The sequence below is a fragment of the Nematolebias whitei genome, chromosome 2 (assembly GCF_014905685.2).
Source record: "Nematolebias whitei isolate Nwh7 chromosome 2, NemWhi1, whole genome shotgun sequence".
In the NCBI taxonomy this organism is placed as follows: domain Eukaryota; kingdom Metazoa; phylum Chordata; class Actinopteri; order Cyprinodontiformes; family Rivulidae; genus Nematolebias; species Nematolebias whitei.
The window spans coordinates 61,682,558-61,702,301 of record NC_056499.1 but is presented as its reverse complement, the minus strand read 5'-3'; the positions used below and the strand labels follow the sequence as shown (position 1 = coordinate 61,702,301).

At 46.3% G+C, this 19,744-nt stretch overlaps 1 protein-coding gene across 1 annotated transcript in view; it reads right to left on the bottom strand.

The window, feature by feature from the left end:
• LOC119427544 (probable E3 ubiquitin-protein ligase HERC1) overlaps positions 1-19,744 on the bottom strand; it is a 125,399-nt gene that overhangs the window by 9,595 nt on the left and 96,060 nt on the right. The gene's annotated exons all lie outside the window — the stretch shown is intronic.

Here is a 19,744-nt window from a genome sequence, read left to right as displayed (position 1 = left end):
CTTCCTGGGAACATACAGCAGGCGTTTGATAATGTGCCTGTAGAAGAAGCTATAGAAAGAGCACTTGCTAGCAAAGGTGTGGATGAGAAAATTATAAATTGGCTCATTTTCATGTTTTGGACAAGGAAAGCATCTTCAGCTCCGGGGGACTGTACCATAACCATCTACCTCAGACAGCCCCCTGTCCACAGGGAGGAGTAATCTGTTGGCTCCTCAGATAAACAATGTTAAAGTATTATTTTTAAATATGAATGTTTCTGTTCAGTGCCCTGAGACGACTTCTGCTGTGACTTGGCGCTGTGTAAATAAAATGAATTAAATCTGATGAACCAGATTGTACAAAAACATTTATGTTTAAAATTCTGTATTTTTCTTCATCATTTGATGTATTTGCACTCATTGTTTTGTTTCTTGTATACAGATTATTTTTTCTTGTATACAGATTACTTTTAGCTTTGATTAAAAGTTTAGCTTTGATTTAAAGCTTTAATTTAAAGTGGAATATTTGTTTAGTGATTTGTACATCCATGGGTTAGAATAAAGTTGAACTAAAGGCTGTGTCTCTTCTTTCAACATGTTGGAGGGAAATATTCCTGAGATCCAATTAAAGCTCCAATTGCAGTAAGAGGTTTCCATCCACACATCATGGGCATGAATGTCAGATTAATTTCTGTCTTTTAATGAGTCCGTCTTTTTGAACAAAACAGCAAAAAACAAGAATGCATCTCTGCAGCCAGGCAAGCTGCCAAGGACATTCCTGATGAAAGATGGCTGCGCTCAGAGCAGTTGCAGCTTCACAGGATACCAGTACCATCCCAGTTTTTAGAAGTTTTGATATTGACTCTGTGCCTGACTCCGCATGATTTATGTGTGAGAACTATAGCCGAACCGAACTGATGAGAATAGGAGCGGATTTGACACAAAATATAGCAGAAATCAGCAAGGAACTCAAAACTATGCTCGGCAGAATGCGGATCTTAAAGTCATCTACCTGGAAGCTGCAACAGAGGCGTTCCAGCGGGCAGAAGAGGAAGCGCTGCTCCCGGCTTAAGAGGAGAGGATGCCGGGCGGGGGTTCTGGTGAGGCTACGAGCTAACGCTAAAGCCGGTAAACTCCCCATGCCGTCTCTCTTTCTGTCGAACGTCCGCTTGTTGGACAACAAGATGGATTTGTTTCGTCTGAGAGCGGGCGCCTCAGAAGAGATGAGGATGTGTGCGGTGCTTTGCCTCACAGAAACATAGATTAAAAGAGAAACGCCGGATACAGTCTTCCAGCTGGATGACAGACTTTTTTTTCGAGCGGAACGCTGCAGCGAGCTAATGGGGAAAACACAGGGAGGCGGAATATGCATTAACGTGAGTAAAAGTTGGTGCACAAACTGTACTGTTGTAAATAGCTCATGCTCGAAGGCTTCGGAGCAAATAACAGTGAAATGTCGGCCACATTATATACCCCGCGAGTTCACGGTGACTTTCATTACTGTCGTTTACATTCCTCCGGACGCTAATGCTAATGAATTACTGCAGGAGCTACATGATATCATCAGCTCGCTGCAGAACAAACACCCCACGGCTCTTTACGTTGTAGCCGGAGACTTTAACCACGTGAATCTAAAGGACTGTCTCCCAAGCTTTTATCAAAATGTGTGCATACCAACACGTGGAGACAACACGCCGGACCGTGTGTTTACACAAACGTAAAAGATGCATACAAAGCTGAACCCCGCCCCCACATAGGACTGTCAAACAACATCTCAATCTTCCTGGCTCCTGCTTACATGCCCCCGCTGAGATGCTCCACAACGGTACAAAAGAAAGTTAAATGTTGGGTCCAGGACAGTGGCCCCATACTGAGAGATTGTTTTGATCGAACAGACTGGCAAGTTTTCAGAGAAGCTGCTGAAAATGAAGGATCGCTTGATCTGGACCAATACGCATCCTCAGTTCTGGGTTACATTAGTACATGTACTGACACAGTCTCCACCATCAGATATGTTAAAAGCTACCTGAACAGAAAACCTTGGCTGAATGCAGAGGTGCGTACCCTGCTGGAAGCCAGGAACACTGCCTTCAGGTCTGGAAACTCAGAGGAGTTGAGTAGGACAAGGAAAGAGCTGGTTGCTAGTATTAAGGAGATCAAGGCCACGTATGCACTGATGATCGAAGGTCAATTAATCTCACAAGACCCTCAGAGCATGTGGAGGGGCATTAAGTGCATAACAGATTATAAAGGAAGAAGTGAACAATGGTCCAAAGACCCATCTCTACCTGATGCCCTCAACGAGTTCTATGCACGCTTTGAAGACCCAAACAGACCACCCAGCACCAGACTCACCTCACCACCAGATGAAGAGCATCTCAGCGTGACCTCAGCAGAAGTAAGGAGTACTTTCAGGAGGATTAATCCGCACAAGGCAACCGTCCCAGACAACATCTCCGGAAAAGTGTTGAAAGAATGTGCCGATCAGCTCTGCGAGGTGCTGGTGTTATGGGCCAAATGAAAAAAGCTATTTGTTACGATGATTTTAAAGTAAAGCAGGTAAATATGTGAAAACAACGATACTACATATATACATAGGGACAACTCTAAGACTATTGTGAAAAGATTTAGCGATTATATCACTTCCTGGGTGGGGAAACTATAAAGGGGACATGTGCTCCACTCAGTGGTAAAATAAAGCAACTTGGGAGCTGAGTGGATGTCTGGCTCTTCTGTCCCCTTTCAGGGGGCGTAACATTGGAGGTTCCACTGACATAAAGTGGCTAAATGAAGTAGTTGATGCCAGATCACGATAGAACATTGAACAAGCCTGTAACGGAGGCTGAGGCTCAACAACGAGTGCTACAAACAGCTAGCTGAATCTAAGGGCGTCGACCAGTAATTCTTTATTGGGTTGGGACCATGAACATTGAGACAACAGAACCTGAGACGCTGTGGCTAGAGGTGATACGAGCATTGTGCTTATTGTCCAAGGAGCAACTAGTAGGTGTATGTGACTTTTTGACAACTTCTGATCCAGAGTTTGAGGAGGTTGGTGACAAGACCAGAGCTTCCCTCATTGCAATATTAACCTAATTTATTAATAGAGAAGAGCTGGATGAGCTGGAGGACAAAGGTATGTCATCGCTTCTCCTCCTCAATGAAAAAATAAAAGTGTAAGGGTCCCACTGCCTGCAGCCTGCCTTGCTGATGGCCGCTGATTAACAACACCTGGCGGTCATCAGCCTGATGAGCCTCTCCATTTACAAAAGGCTGCAGCCCAGTATGACTCATCGCTGGAGCATATCACCTCTCATGGTATAGTACTATTGAGCTAGATATGTCTAGGTGAAAAGAATTTGTTCACCTGTGGTCTCTTTTCCAGTTTCCTGATCCCTCGTGTTTTTGGACCTCCTCGTGACCTGATCTGGATCCCTCGGCCTGTCAGGTATTCCTCGTGCCATTTTTGCCTCAAGTTGCCAGCCTTCCTCGTTCCCTTGGACCCTCATTGGATTTCCCTCCGCTGCTCACTCTTGTCGGTGCTCAGGAGCTGCTTAGTAACCACAATGTGACTTGCACTAAGATCTTGGATCTGGTGGCCCCACTAAAAGTCAGGAAACCAAGGAGAGCCCAGTACCCATGGATGAATGAGACCACCAGGGCAGCGAGACGCCTGTGCAGGAGAGCTGAGCGCAGGTGGAAAAAGGACCATCTCCAGGTTTCTTTCATTTTGCTCAAAACCTGTTAAAAAAATTACCAGAACACTGTCAAATCTGAAAAAAACAAATATTTCTCCCAACTCATCAACTCAAATAGACACAACCCCCGCGCCCTATTCACAACAGTAAATTCCATTCTAAATGTCCCTTCGTATTCATGTATGGAGGCCTCTGTTGACACCTGCAATGACTTCACTAAATTCTTTGTTAACAAAGTGGAGTTGATCAGGGCCTCCATCCCCCGCTCCTTAGTCGACCCATCAGCTTTTGTTTTGTGTTCTGCTACTTTCAGGCAATTCAAACCAATCACACTCCCATTGTTAAACAAAGTTGCTGGTCACATGAAGCCATCAGGATCACCATTGGACCCCATCCCAGCAGCATTGTTCAAACAGGTTCTACCAGCGATTGGGCCTGCTGTTCTAACAATACTAAACAGTAATATTGCTACAAGCGTGGTCCCAGAGGCGTTCAAACATGCAGTAGTCACACCGTTAATTAAGAAACCTGGTCTTGACCCTTCAGCCTGCTCAAATTACAGACCAATCTCAAAACTCCCCTTTCTGTCCAAGATCCTGGAAAAAGTAGTTTTTACTCAGTTAAATCAGTTTTTAACTGAGAACAAAATCTTTGAGGTCTTTCAGTCTGGTTTCAAGCAGCTCCACAGCACCGAAACAGCTTTGGTTAGGGTTTGTAATGACATTTTAACAGCAAATGATTCTGGTCATTTTGTGGCTCTTGTACTCCTCGATCTTACTGCCGCTTTCGATACTGTTGACCACAGTATCCTCATCTCTCGGCTTGAACACTGGGTTGGGATTACAGGTGCTGCATTAGACTGGTTCCGCTCATACCTCTCTGACAGGAGTTTTTGTGTGAAGGTGGGTAAAAATCTATCCACTTCGATGCCTCTTTCCTGCGGTGTCCCACAGGGCTCGATTCTCGGACCCCTTCTATTTTCGCTCTATCTGCTTCCGCTGGGGTCGATCCTAAGAAAACATGGTATTCCATTCCATTGCTACGCCGATGACTGTCAGATCTACCTGCCACTGAAACCAGCCAGTGCTTGTTCCGTCCACCCTCTCCTCAAATGTCTGGACGACATTAAGACATGGATGGCTTCAAATTTTCTAAGTTTTAACGACCAGAAGACTGAAGTCATTGTCTTTAGCCCTAGTTCAGCTGCCGCCTCTTATCCTGTGAACCTGGACTCCCTTCAGCCTTATCTGAAGCACTCTGTTAAAAACCTTGGAGTGGTTTTTGACTCGGATTTTAAGTTCGACAAACAGATCAGTTCGGTTCTGCAGAGAAGCTTCTTCCAACTGTGGCAGGTAGCTAAGCTCAAGCCAGTGCTGTCTAGACCCGACCTTGAGACACTAGTCCATGCATTCATCACAACCCGCCTGGACTTGTAAATCACTGTATGTTGGGGTCAGCCAGGTCTCTATCTCACGGCTACAGCTCGTCCAGAATGCTGCAGCTTGGCTTTTAACCGGTACACCGAGGTATGAGCACATCACACCAGTTCTGTCCTCCCTACACTGGCTTCCTGTGAGAACTAGGATTGATTTCAAAACTCTCCTCCTGACCTATAAGTGCCTAAATGGCCTCGCACCCATCTACCTCTCTGAGCTACTGGAACCATATGTTCCCTCTCGGGCTCTGAGATCATCCGATCAGCTGCTTTTGGTTGTTCCAAAAACACGACTGAAGCTCCGAGGAGATCGGGCGTTTTCAGTCATGGGTCCCAAACTGTGGAACAACCTACCCCCCAACATTAGGCATGCCACCTCCCTTCGTGTGTTCAAATCCCTGCTAAAAACATATCTGTTCTCTCTGGCGTTTCATACTGTGCGAGTTGATTTAGTATATCTTGTTCCATGTCTTCATTTTAATGCTGTTGTTTTAATTTTTTAAGGTATATTCTTACTGCTTTTTATTTCTTAGTGTTACCCTTAGTGTTAAGCACTTTGATAACAGTCTATCTGTTTTAAATTGTGCTCTATAAATAAATATGACTTGACTTGACTTGGACTGAAGGACCAGCTCCCCTCCTTCGGATTTGGACTGTAAGAACAAAAACGCTCTTCAAACAAACCACTCAGGTCTTCCCTTCTGGACCAACAATTAACCTGTCACCCCTCTTTCCAGGAGTTGCAGAGAAGCAGCGTGTGGATTAATTTCACTGTAAATAAATAAATACTGTTCTTTTGTACTTCCCCTGTGTCTGCCTCGTTCTGGGTCTCATATCATCTGGGCTCCTCGCGCAATCCTAACAGAAATGCTCCAGCCACAAAAGACCCAGAATGAGACCAAGAGCGAGCAGACAACCCCCGGTTCCCCGGAGGAACGGATCGACGGGTTGGATAAAGTTTTACATCAGGTGCTGACTCACCAAACCACAGTCCAGTCCAACCTTCAGGAGCTCGGAGGTATGATTTATTCCATTAAACGTCAACTGCAAGCTTCTTCCTCCTCAGCTCCAGTCGTTCTGCCAGCCCCCGCGGTTCCTGGTTCCATTCCTCTTGTTCAACAAATGATAATTAAATCTTCTGAGTTCTTCACCGGAGACCCAGACCAATGTGGCGGCTTCTTGCTGCAGTGCAGACTCGCCTTCGACGGGGCTCCCTCTCAGTTCTCCTCGGACGCGGCCAAGATCACCTTTTTTGTAAGTCAGCTCAAGGGTAACGCTCTCCGGTGGGCTCACTCATTTCTCCTGAGCCATGAAAATCCCTCTGCAACCTATGAACTATTTCTGCATGAGTTTCGTAGGATTTTTGATCGCCCCCTGCAGACTTCGAATGCCGCCAAGCGTTTGTTGAATTTACGACAGGGCCGTCGTAACGCCTCGGAGTTTGCCCTGGAGTTTCGGATCCTTGCTGCCCAAACAGGATGGGATGAATCTGCCCTCCAAGGTATTTTCTTAAACTGTTTATCTGATTTTCTCAAAGACCAGATAGCTACGCGAGACGAGCCCGAGACTTTCGATAAGTTCATAGACCTTGCCATTTCCATCGATGACCGTTTCCGGGAAAGGAAGAGAGAGGCAAACTACAATTCCCATCGATCCCCGACTTCCGGGTTTCCGACTTCTCCAGGTGAGCCCAAGTCTGCACATTTGTACTACCTTTCCCAGAATTCTCCCACTTCCGGGTTTACGACCCCTTGCCACGAGTCCGTTTCACCCAAGCAGCCTCACTTGAACTACAACTCCCAGTCCTCCATGCTTCCTGGCCCCAACCAATCATCTTCTTTTTCTCCACGAGATCGCTCACCCGAGCCTATGCAGGTGGGGCGCGCACGGCTGACTCCTGCAGAGAGACAGCAGCGTGTATCCGCCCGTCTCTGCATTTATTGTGGTAACCCCGGTCATTTTCTGCCCCACTGTCCGTTTCGGGGAAACGAGAACTTCCACCAGTAAAGCGGGAGTTACTGGTGCTTCCCATGGTCATTCAGACTCCTGACCATCGCTTTTCGTTCTCCGCTCTCATCGACTCGGGTGCGGAACAAAACTTGATTAGTGCTAATTTAGTTAGAGAACATCCCTTGCCTACTTGTGAGATTCCTCTGATTTCTGTCGCCGGCTTAACCGGAGACACACTGACCCGTATAAATCAGAAGACTACCAATTTGCATGTCATCATCTCAGGTAACCATCATGAGATGACTGATTTCTTTGTGTTCAACTCTCGTACGCCTCAGATAATTCTAGGTTTCCCCTGGCTTCGTAACCATAACCCTGTTATTAATTGGGAACGCGGCTGCGTTGACAAATGGAGCAACAAGTGTTTCAGTAACTGTCTTCACTCCGCCATCAACGAGTTCCCTCGGGACACGCCTCCTCTAGAGGAGATCGACCTCACCTCTGTTCCTGCTGAATACCGCAACCTAGCGGCAGTCTTTAGCAAGCAACGCGCCTCGTCTCTCCATCCTCATCGTCCCTATGACTGCTCGATTGACTTATTACCTGGCGCCCCCTTGCCGTCAAGTAGACTTTATAATCTTTCAGGTCCCGAAAGGGAATCCATGTCTAATTATATTAATGAACCCCTTGCCTCAGGTATTATTCGACCCTGGACCTCCCCTTTGGGAGCTGGTTTCTTTTTCGTTTCTAAGAAAGATAAGACTCTCAGGCCGTGCCTTGATTACCGCGGATTAAACAATATTACTATAAAGAATAAGTATCCGCTCCCCCTCATTGATTCGCTGCAGGAACAATTACAGTCGGCTTCCTGCTTCACGAAGCTTGATTTAAGAAACGCCTACAATCTCGTGCGTATTAAAACAAGTGACGAGTGGAAAACTGCCTTTCGCACTCCTTTGGGTCACTTTGAATCTCTGGTTATGCCCTTTGGGTTGACCAACGCCCCCGCGGTTTTTCAGGCGCTCGTCAACGATGTCCTGCGCGACTTTATAAGTAATTTTGTTTTCGTCTACCTCGACGACATTCTTATTTTTTCTCGCGACCCCACTCAGCACACTACTCACGTCCGTACAGTTCTTCAGCAATTACTGGAGAACCAGTTGTTCGTCAAGGCCGAGAAGTGTGAGTTTAATACCTCCACTGTCTCCTTCCTGGGTTTTATTTTTGAGGGCGGACGTTGTCGAACCGACCCTGAAAAGACCAGGGCTGTAGTCGATTGGCCGACCCCCGAGTCCAGGAAACAGTTACGTTTCCTGGGCTTCGCAAACTTTTACAGGCGTTTTATTAAAGATTATAGTCGTGTCGCCGCCCTCCTGTCTCAGCTCACTTCCACTGCCTGTGCTTTTCACTGGACCCCAGAGGCTGAGGCCGCCTTCAAGAGGCTGAAGTCCCTCTTTTCCTCCACACCCATCCTCTGCCATCCAGACCCCACGCACCAGTTCATTCTGGAGGTGGACACCTCTGACAATGGAGTAGGGGCGATCCTTTCTCAAATATCACCTGCAGACAACAAAGTTCATCCCTGCGCCTTCTTTTCCCGACGTCTCTCTCAGTCGGCGCGCAATTATGACGTGGGCAACCGCGAGCTGTTGGCGGTCAAGCTCGCGTTAGAGGAATGGCGGCACTGGTTGGAAGGCACAGAGATCCCTTTTTTGATTTGGACCGACCACAAAAACCTAACTTATCTCAGGAACACCAAGCGTCTGACCCCCCGTCAGGCCAGTTGGTCGCTTTTTTTAATAGATTTAATTTTGTTCTTACTTTCCGTCCGGGTTCAAAGAATGTTAAACCCGACACCCTGTCCAGACAGTTCGCTCCTCCCGACACACCTGAGGGTTCTGATACCATCATTCCCCCCACCTGCGTTGTCGGCTCCCTCCCCTGGCCCATCGCCGCCACCGTTCAGGAGGCCCTCCTCTCCGAACCCGATCCTGGTGGTGGTCCCCCAGGTACCCTCTTTGTTCCCTCCAGAGTGCGGTCTGACGTGCTCCAGGGCTTCACACGAACAAGCTCTCTTGTCACCCTGGAGTCAACCGCATGCTTGCCCTCACTAAAACTCATTTCTGGTGGCCCTCCATGTCCAAGGACATTAAGGACTTTGTTTCGACCTGTCCCGTCTGTGCCAGAAACAAGTCCGGTACCCAACCGCCGGCTGGCCCCCTGCTTCCCCTCCCAACCCCTAGTCGCCCCTGGTCCCACATCGCCCTCGATTTTGTAACCGGCCTTCCCCCGACTGACGGCAACACCACCATCCTCACTATTGTTGACCGTTTTTCAAAGGCTGTTCATTTTGTTCCCCTTCCTAAGCTACCCTCTGCCCTTGAAACCGCTCGCCTTCTCACCCTCCATGTTTTTAGGCTCCATGGCATCCCTTCGGACATCGTCTCCGACCGAGGCCCACAGTTTGTCTCCCGGGTGTGGCACTCCTTTTGCAAGTTGCTCGGGACGTCCGTTAGCCTTACCTCCGGCTACCATCCTCAGGCTAACGGACAAGCTGAGCGTTGCAATCAGGAGTTGGAGTCCACCCTGCGTTGCCTGGTCGAGTCCAACCCATCATCATGGAGTCAACATCTGGTTTGGATAGAATACGCCCACAACTCCCACCGTTCCTTTGCTACTGCTATGTCTCTTTTCGAGGCCTCCCTTGGCTACCTTCCCCCCCTTTTTCCCAGTCTGGAGCTCGAATGCTCGGTCCCGTCCGTGCAGCACCACTTCCCGCGTTGTCGTCGCATCTGGCGCCAGGCCAAGGCGGCTCTCCTTAGGACCGCGGCCCAGGCAAAACGGTTCGCGGACCGCCACCGTTCAGCGACACCCGCCTACCAGGTCGGCCAACAGGTTTGGTTGTCCACCAGGGACATCAAACTGCGGGACACCCCCCTCAAGCCTGCCCCCCGCTTCATTGGGCCCTTCCCCATTACCTGCATCATCAACCCCTCTGCGGTTCGTCTCCAACTCCCCAGGGCCATGAGGATTCACCCAACCTTTCATGTTTCCCAGATCAAGCCCGTCTCCTTAAGTCCCTTGTGCCCCCCTTCTGACCTCCCCCCGCCGCCCCGCCTGATAGACAACCACTCTGCGTTCACCGTCAGATCCATCCTGGACGTGCGATGCAGGGGTAGGGGTTTCTAGTACCTGGTCGATTGGGAGGGGTACGGTCCTTAGGAGAGGTCATGGATCCCCAGGTCCTTTATCCTCGATCCCAGCCTCATCTCCAGGTTTTTCAGGGACCACCCCGAGAAGTGCCTCAGGTCGCCTGGAGGCGATTCTTGAGGGGGGGGTACAGTAAGGGTCCCACTGCCTGCAGCCTGCCTTGCTGATGGCCGCTGATTAACAACACCTGGCGGTCATCAGCCTGATGAGCCTATCCATTTACAAAAGGCTGCAGCCCAGTGTGACTCATCGCTGGAGCATATCACCTCTCATGGTATAGTACTGTTGAGCTAGATATGTCTAGGTGAAAAGAATTTGTTCACTTGTGTTCTCTTTTCCAGTTTCCTGATCCCTCGTGTTTTTGGACCTCCTCGTGACCTGATCCGGATCCCTTGGCCTGTCAGGTATTCCTCGTGCCATTTTTGCCTCAAGTTGCCAGCCTTCCTCGTTCCCTTGGACCCTCGTTGGATTTCCCTCTGCTGCTCACTCCTTGGACTGAAGGACCAGCTCCCCTCCTTCGGATTTGGACTGTAAGAACAAAAACGCTCTTCAAACAAACCACTCAGGTCTTCCCCTCTGGACCAACAATTAACCTGTCGCCCCTCTTTCCAGGAGTTGCAGAGAATCAGCGTGTGGATTAATTTCACTGTAAATAAATAAACACTGTTCTTTTGTACTTCCCCTGTGTCTGCCTCGTTCTGGGTCTCATATCATCTGGGTTCCTCGCGCAATCCTAACAAAAAGGGTATCAAGGTGGTGCCACCCCTCCACAAAATGCACTCCAACTTCAGGATTTAGATGTAAGGGGAAGAACTAGTGAACAGGAAAGATTAGTGAAGGGGATTGAGGCCCTCCAGTTGAAGTTGTCCTTAATTAAAACACTTATAGGTACAGTGCAGCCTATTCAGTCAGATTATCCAACTGGAGTGTTGCAAAATTGGCTCTCCACCACCACTGTAAGTGGGGTGGAGGTGAAAAGGAGTCATGATTTGCAGGATGCGTGGGACCCTCCAATTGATTTGAGTCACCTGTCAAAACCTGAAAGAGAAGTGGTAAAAACAATGTTAAGGGAAGAAAAACTATGACAAAAACAATCGCTGTTCTATATTAGACGAGGGTGACCGTGTTTTGGTCAGAAATTTGACTCCTAGGCGTGGAATTGGAAAGGTTCGTAATTACTGGGAAAAGGACATATATAAAGTTGTTCGCCATGTCAATAATGACCTCCCAGTTTATGAAGTGGTGCTAGAACAAGGGAAGGGGAGGAATAGGACATTGCATCGCAATCTTTTGCTCCCATGTAACTACCTACCACTAGAAGCCCCCCTCAAAGTTATCCACCCAAAGAGAAGGAGCAAAGGAAACATGGAAGAAAATAGACATGCAACAGCACAGTCTGAAAGTGATAGTGATGACTGGTACTGCTACTCACCAGGCCAGACCCAGCAAACTATGTAGCCACAAACTAGTAAGTCTACCGTTCCTGCTATTGGAGTCCTGAATGACTCTGCAGGAGTAGAACTGAAGGAATCTCAGGTTGACCTGGCACAAGAGCTGCACACTGATGAGATCCACATTGAACCCAGTTCACTGGATAGGAAAGAAATTCTCCCAGAGGAAGAAAAAAAAGCAGAAGAGCAAATAACTGTGATGAACCATGGGAGAGGGGCTGGGGAATACAACCCACCACGACCAAAGAGAATGAGACGGACACCAAAATTCCTCACATATCACGAGTTGGGCAATCCCACTTGTGTAACAGTATGAGGTCAGTGGGGCAACAAAAAGAAAGTAGATATTGGACATTGTGCCACCCACAGTCTGTGTGGTGTTAATTGCATTCATGCCATTGCAAAACAGTAGCTATGTTTACATGCGCAGAATTCTTTGACCGGATTGAAATGTGTTCTGTTTGAATAATTCAAATGTGTTGTTTACATGGGCACAATCTGTTCATGATGAGCGTTTACATGCAGCGGGCTTTGTTCTGAACAGCAGTACTGACATGCGCAGTGTGGTAAACTCTCCTTAAAAAAACCACCGAAGAAGAAGTTCTACTTCCGGGTGAACGTAAACAAACCTGAGCACCCAAAATGGACCCGCGACAGGTTTTAATGATGTTGGAGACGTTATTGCACTCCCTGACTGAGCTACAGGTCATAGAAATCATTTTGAGCTCTTTAAAAGTTTCTAGTAGAAATGTTGTGTCGCTCACCGACCAGTTTTACTTCCCTGACATGCTAATATTATTAGCGTTAGCCAGGCGGAAATGGCAAAGTCGCACATGAGCAGTCAGGTCAGTTTTTCACCATCAGATAAAAATGAACAGATCAAGCGTTTCCATGCGCACCGATCGGGTTTCGGATCGGCGTAAACCACCCGTTTCGTTCTGATCAGAAATTATAACGGATTGCGCCGAATACACAAAAAATAACCCGAACGGAGCGTTTACATGACACACTTTTATTCCGACCGGCCATTTGATCCGGTTACTTATGTCCATGTAAACATACCAAGTGACTGTCAGTGGAATAGTATGGATTTATTCACTTATCCCAAAAAAGACTGTTTCTGAATAAGTGATGTGACTAGTAAACATACTGTTTGGATTTATGAATAAACATGCAGTTAAGTGTGAATAATTTATTACAGCATCAATGAAAAAAAAGTAATTAGTGTGATGTGTATAAGATAAAATGTCATGACATTCTATATAATGTCCAACTGTTCCTTTAGATCAAGGAATAGGGTGTCAGGACGACACCTGTTGTGATAGGCTGTGTGTTATGGGCCAAATGAAAATAGCCATTTGTTAAGATGATTTTAAACTAAAGCAGTTAAATATGTGAAAACAATGATACTACATATATACATAGGGACAACTCTAAGATTATTGTGAAAAGATTTAGCGATTATGTCACTTCCTGGGTGGGGAAACTATAAAGGGGACATGGGCTCCACTCAGTGGTAAAATAAAGTAACTTGGGAGCTGAGTGGATGTCTGGCTCTTCTGTCCCCTTTCAGGAGGCGGAACACTGGTAGATATCTTTAACACCTCACTTACCCTGGAGGCAGTTCCCACCTGCCTGAAGACTGCCACCATCATCCCAGTTCCAAAAAGCTCTACAGTGACTGGTCGAATGACTATCGGCTAGTGGCCCTCACCCCTATAGTCGCAAAATCATCTGGTCATCTGACCTCCCGAGCTGATGGACAGCAGCTCCCTCCGGCTTCTCTGCAGTCTTTTATCATCAAACTGACCCGTTTTTTCGAACCGGACTAAAGTTGGCCCCCCTTCCAACTGAATTTGGTGTTCAGTGACTCAGAGAGCTGGACGGGACCGTCCAAAAATATATTTTGGTCTAGGACCAGCCGCTTCCACTCCACCGGTCACTCTGAGCGCACCCTGCCGGCCAGGTGACCCCTCGAGCTGGGGAGTTGTTGCACGAAGGTCCGGTGTTTTTTTTCGCTCTCTTTGGACCCCAACAAACTTCTCATCTGGACCTTTGTGGTTCTATCTGGTTCCGACAAGAATTGCCGGGTGGTATTTCGCTGGTTTTCTGCTGGACTGGCCCTCGTGGTGTCTTCATTGGTGTGGGGGAAGTGTACCTGTGACCCCGAACTGGACCAGAACCTAACCGAGTTGGCTGTGTGGGACTTAGTCTTCAACAGAGCTGGTCTCAGCTTCAGTGAGCAGCCCGTTACTTTTAACTAAGGACTGTCTACCTCAGTGGAATCACTGTTTTCGCCTGGAGGAGATGCTCCGATGCTTTGAAGCGCCGCCGGACCGGAGCAGAATCGGGCCAGGGACAACTTCAGCCACTTCGTCTCTCGTGCTGTGGAGTGTCGGAGCCGGACTGAAGCAGAACCGGACCGGACCAATGATGACTTCAGCCTCAGCCTCTACGGTCAATCTCGTTTTTTCACCGGGGGTGCCTCTCGTGCTGTCGGGTGCGGAGGTGTTGTGCAGAGAAGCGGAGGAGCAGCGTGAAGGAGCAGCGTGAAGGAGCAGGGCTGGTGGTGCTCGAGAGAAGTTCGGAGTTTACATCAGAGTTGCTGCAGGCCTCCATCCAAACTCACCTGGATAATAATTAATTTTATTCCGGATCACGCTGTTGGCCCCTGTTGACCTGAAACAAGCTTGGATCATGCCTTTCACTTCAGGGGGATTTTCTGGCAGCTCGCTCTGCTATTTGCTGCGAATTATCTGTTTCTGTTTCGGCCTGTTGATATTGGACCCAGTTTCTGTTTCCCATGGGAGCATCCATCCATCTTCACTGGGGGGCCGGAGCCCCCCTCAGCCCAACTCAAACTGCAGTTGGGCCACCTCGTCGGGTTTGTTTGCCCATTTGAACTGTGACGTTTTATGGCCTGAGACTTTTCTGCACCATTCATATTATTGTCACTATTTTCAGATCTCAGATTAACTGGAGTCACTGAATCTTGTTAATACACTTGGATCTGCCCATCACTGAAACATTCACTGCTTTTGGGTTCTGAATGATCACGTCTTCATTAATGTTTCTCATGGATTGATTATGGGGGCTAATTGTCACATTGTTAACCCTTGTAATTACACATCAGTCACAAAAAACTCAAGAAAATGTCTGATAATAATCCAAAAAAGTTCAATCTGGTCCTCTGGACATTCAAAAAAACAAAAAACAAAACAAAGCAAAAAAATCTAGAAACGTTTCGTCTCTCATCCAAGAGACTTCCTCAGTCTGAGGTGCTGTTTTCAGCTCAGTCTCTTAAATAGCACCTTCACAGAGTGGATCAACCAGTTTGCTGCTGACAACCAAAACCAGCTGATCACATGCTCAAGAAGGACCATCAGCCTAACAATGGGTCATTAGCACACTGATGGCTGTTTACTACTCACAGAGGGCTGAGTGATACTAGCAATCACAGCATTGTAAGAGGGGGACAGTTGAACCCGGAGGCCTCCACCCCTGTTTAATGATGGACGATTTCTTTTCACAAAGATGGCCTCCTTTACTCCTCTCTCAAACCATCGTTCCTCTCTGTCCAGGATGTGAACATCTTCATCCTTGAAAGAGTGACCGCTGGCCTGGAGATGAGTGTAGACCTCAGAATCCTGGCCTGATGATGTTGATCTTCTGTGCTGGGCCATCCTTTTGGCCAGTGGCTGTTTAGTTTCCCCGATGTAAGACTGATCACAGCCCTCCTGACACTGAACAGCATACACAACATTACTCTGTTTGTGCCGGGGGACTGGATCTTTGGGATGAACCAGTTTTTGCCGTAATGTATTTTGGGGTTTAAAAGCCACTGGGACGTTATGTTTAGAAAATAAACGTCTCAGTTTCTCTGATACCCCCTCAACATACTTTCATACAACATACATTCTTGAGCATGTGATCAGCTGGTTTTGGTTGTCAGCAGCAAACTGGTTGATCCACTCTGTGAAGGTGCTATTTAAGAGACTGAGCTGAAAACAGCACCTCAGACTGAGGAAGTCTCTTGGATGAGAGACGAAACGTTTCTAGATTTTTTTGCTTTGTTTTGTTTTTTGGAATGTCCAGAGGACCAGATTGAACTTTTTTGGATTTTTCTACCTGGATTATTGAGCATGCATCAGGATGTCTGATAATAATGTTGTTACTGCTATCAGGGATTCAGCCCAACCCTGGGCCCCCCACTAATTACAGCACACCAAATGACTTTAAGAACGTGTCTGGTCTTCATTTTCTGCATGTAAACGCTCGTAGCCTTCTGAGAAAACTTGATGCCTTGAAAATTCTGATCAGATCTTCTGGGACAGATGTAATCTTCATCTCTGAAACCTGGCTCAACAAATCTGTAATGAATTATGACCTGGCAATCAATGGATTTAACATCTACCGCTGTGATCGTCAAAAAAAAAGGGGGGGGGGGGTCGCTATTTACATCAGAGATTTTCTGGTTTCTAGTCTTGTGTCTGCTAAAACAATTCCTAACCAAATTGATGCCTTAGCTGTAAACAGCACGTTGAATGGAGGCCAGATTTTATCTGTAGTCTGGTCTCGTCCCCCTTCAGCAACACCTGAAGCTCTGTCCTCCCTGATGGAATTCCTTGGTAATTTAAAATTCAAAGAGATCTTTTTGGCAGGAAAATTCAACACTGACTGGGGTAAGTTGACCCCCCTCTGTGATAAATTCAAGGAATGTTGCCGGTCTCTCAATCTTATCCAATTGATCAACTCTCCGACAAGATTAAACAAAAACCGTCCTGAAAAATCTTCCATCGTAGACCTGTTTCTAACTAATATACCTCACTGATTCCCTGGTACAGGTGTATTTGCCAATATCTTGAGTGATCATTGTGTGACAGCGGCTTTGAGAGATATTAAACTTCCACCTTCTAAGCCCAGATTAATTCAAAAACGGGATCTGAAACGTTTTTGTGAACAGTCATTCCTCTGGGATCTGTCTCACTTTGACTGGCATCGTATTCTGTTAACTGATGAAGTGAACTCCGCTTGGAATTATTTTCAAAATAGTTTCATTTATTTTGTGAACAAACATGCTCCTTTTTGTCAGGTCAGAATAAAGGGACGAGACAGCCCCTGGTTTACTCCAGAGCTAGCTGACCTCCTGCAAAGGAGAGACCATCTTTGGGCCACAGCGAGAAAATCTGACTCGGACACTGATTGGTTGAGTTTTCAACAGATGAGGAATAAATGCACAACTGTTGTCAAAGCAGCAAAACACAACTATTTCTTATCTCAGACCTCCAAAAATCTAAATGACCCTAACAGATTCTGGAAAACCATCAAATCTCTCTCAGGCATCCCCCAATCATCTGACCTCCCATCACAACTTCTCGTTAACTCTGTTCCTGTGTCAAATAAGCACGAGATCCTGAACTGTTTCAACAAACATTTTGCTGCTTCTAGTTCTTTATTTGACACAGTTACTAATGAAAAATCAGCCACTTCACTTAATAACCAAACTTCTAGAAATCAAATCCCTCCTACAAGTCAATCCTCAGTTAATCACACCTTCTCTTTTTCTCCATTCTCAGTCAGTGAGGTCATTAAACTGTTAAAAGGTCTTGATCCTAAAAAATCTGCAGGTCCAAATGAACTTCCACCTTATTTCTTAAGGCTGGCTGCTCATATCATCACAGTCCCTGTGACCCACATCTTCAATCTCTCCATAAGACAAAACTCCATCCCATACACTTGGAAAACAGCCTTTGTTCTTCCTTTGCTGAAGGGAGGAGACCCCACCTCACTGAACAACTATCGACCAATCTCTAAACTCTGCATTTTAGCCAAGGTTCTAGAAAAACTGATAAACTCTCAAATCAAAAATCACCTGGACTCATTTAACATTTTACCTCCACATCAATCTGGTTTCAGGAAGCAACACAGCACAACCACTACTTCACTGAAGGTTCTTAATGACGTTGTTGAAGCACTGGATGCTAAGGATTATTGTGCTGCACTTTTCTTAGACCTGTAAATAGCTTTTGACACTGTGGATCATAACATCTTGTGTCATAAACTCTCAGAAATCGGTTTCTCACGTCACACCATTGGTTGGTTCTCTATCTTTCAGACCGGGAGCAATGTGTTCAACATAATGGTACTTCCTCCAGTTATTTAACAGTCAACAATGGTGTACCACAAGGCTCAGTCTTAGGACCCACCCTCTTTACAATCTACAGACATAATGTAGGTAAAAACATCCCTAATGCATCCATACATTTCTATGCTGATGACACAGTTGTTTATTGTCGAGCTAAAACTGTTGCTAAGGCTTTCCAGCTTTTGAAATCTGCATTCAACATCATCCAGACAGATTTTTTCCGCCTCAAACTTGTCCTAAATGCCGACAAAACCAAAGAGATGCTTTTTTCAAATAGGAAGTTGGTCCCAGCAGTTCTTCCACAGATTTTATCCTCAAATTGTGTCCCCATTGAGTTTGTTGATTCCTATAAATATTTGGGTATCTTGGTCGACTCACATCTCTCTTTTAAGCTCCATGTGGAAAACTTGGTAAAGAAACTGAAAGTTAAACTGGGTTTCTTTTTCAGAAACAGATCCTGTCTAACCCTGAATGTTAGAAAACGCCTTGTATCTGTGACTTTCCTTCCCTCCATTGATTACGGTGACATTATTTAAATGAACGCTCCTACAAGAACCCTGCAGATGTTGGATGCTGTCTATCATGGTGCAGTAAGATTCATAACTGGCTGTGATTATCGTACCCACCACTGCACCCTGTATTCACTGGTTAACTGGACATCATTAACTTCACGCAGACTCTCTCACTGGTACATTTTCATGTTTAAATCACTTCTTGGTCTGCTGCCTTCATACATCTCCTCCTACATGTCTCTGCGTGAGTGCAGGTACGGAGTGCGCTCTCAGGACATCATTACCTGCAGTGTTCCCTCAGTGAGGACTGAACTAGACAAAAGGACCTTCTCCTACTCCGCTCCTGTTTCCTGGAATATCTTGTAAAAAGATTTGAAGCTCTCGACCTTGACCTCTCTAAGTGGCTTTAAGAACCTATTGGACTCCTGGCAGGGACCAATGCAGACATGTTCCTGTTTTTAGTTTTCTACATTTGCCTTAGAATCTAGCTGTTTTTTTTTTTTTTTACCTATTTTAGCCATCCTATTTGTTAAAAAAAAAACAACTGGAGTATGACTTTTTATAGCTGTTTATTGTTGTCGCTGTTGTCCATTGTTGTCATCATTCTCTGTTGAAATCAGGTCTCTCTTGTAAATGAGTCCTCGAGGCTCAATGGGATTTACCTGTCTAAATAAAGGTTGAATGGAAAAAAAATGCATAGAAAAACTGGTCATGACTCACATCAAAACAACCATCAACATCAACGAGGACCCTCATCAGTATGCATACCGTGAGAACCGATCAACAGAGGATGCAAACTCTCTGTGGTCCACACTGCGCTCAACCACCTGGAGCAGAAAAACTCTTACGTCCGTATGCTCTTTGTGGACTTCACATCCGCCTTCAACACCATGATCCCCCAAACCCTGATGGGCAAACTACTCACATTAGGACTAAGCCCCTCCATTTGCAACTGGGTCCTAGACTTCTTAACAAACAGACCAATTTCAATTCAATTCAGTTTATTTATATAGCGCCAAATCACAACAAAGTTGTCTCAGGGCACTTTACAGGAACATTCACATAAAAGACAATTAGTAAAGTTCTCTATCTAAGGAATCCAGCAGACAAGTTGAATCTTGGCTTCGTTGCAGTCTCCCATCCTGAGCAAGCACAGTGGCAACATTGGAAAGGAAATACTCCCTTTTAAAAGGAAGAAACCTCCAGCAGAACCAGCTCAGGACAAGAGACCATCTGCTTTGACCGGCAGGTTGAGAGGACAGGAAGGAGAGACAGACGAAAACAGAATGGTAGGTCTAGGAATAGGTACAGGTGTACCTGAAAGACAAAACCACATGTTAAGGATAGAAAAAATAATTACAAAT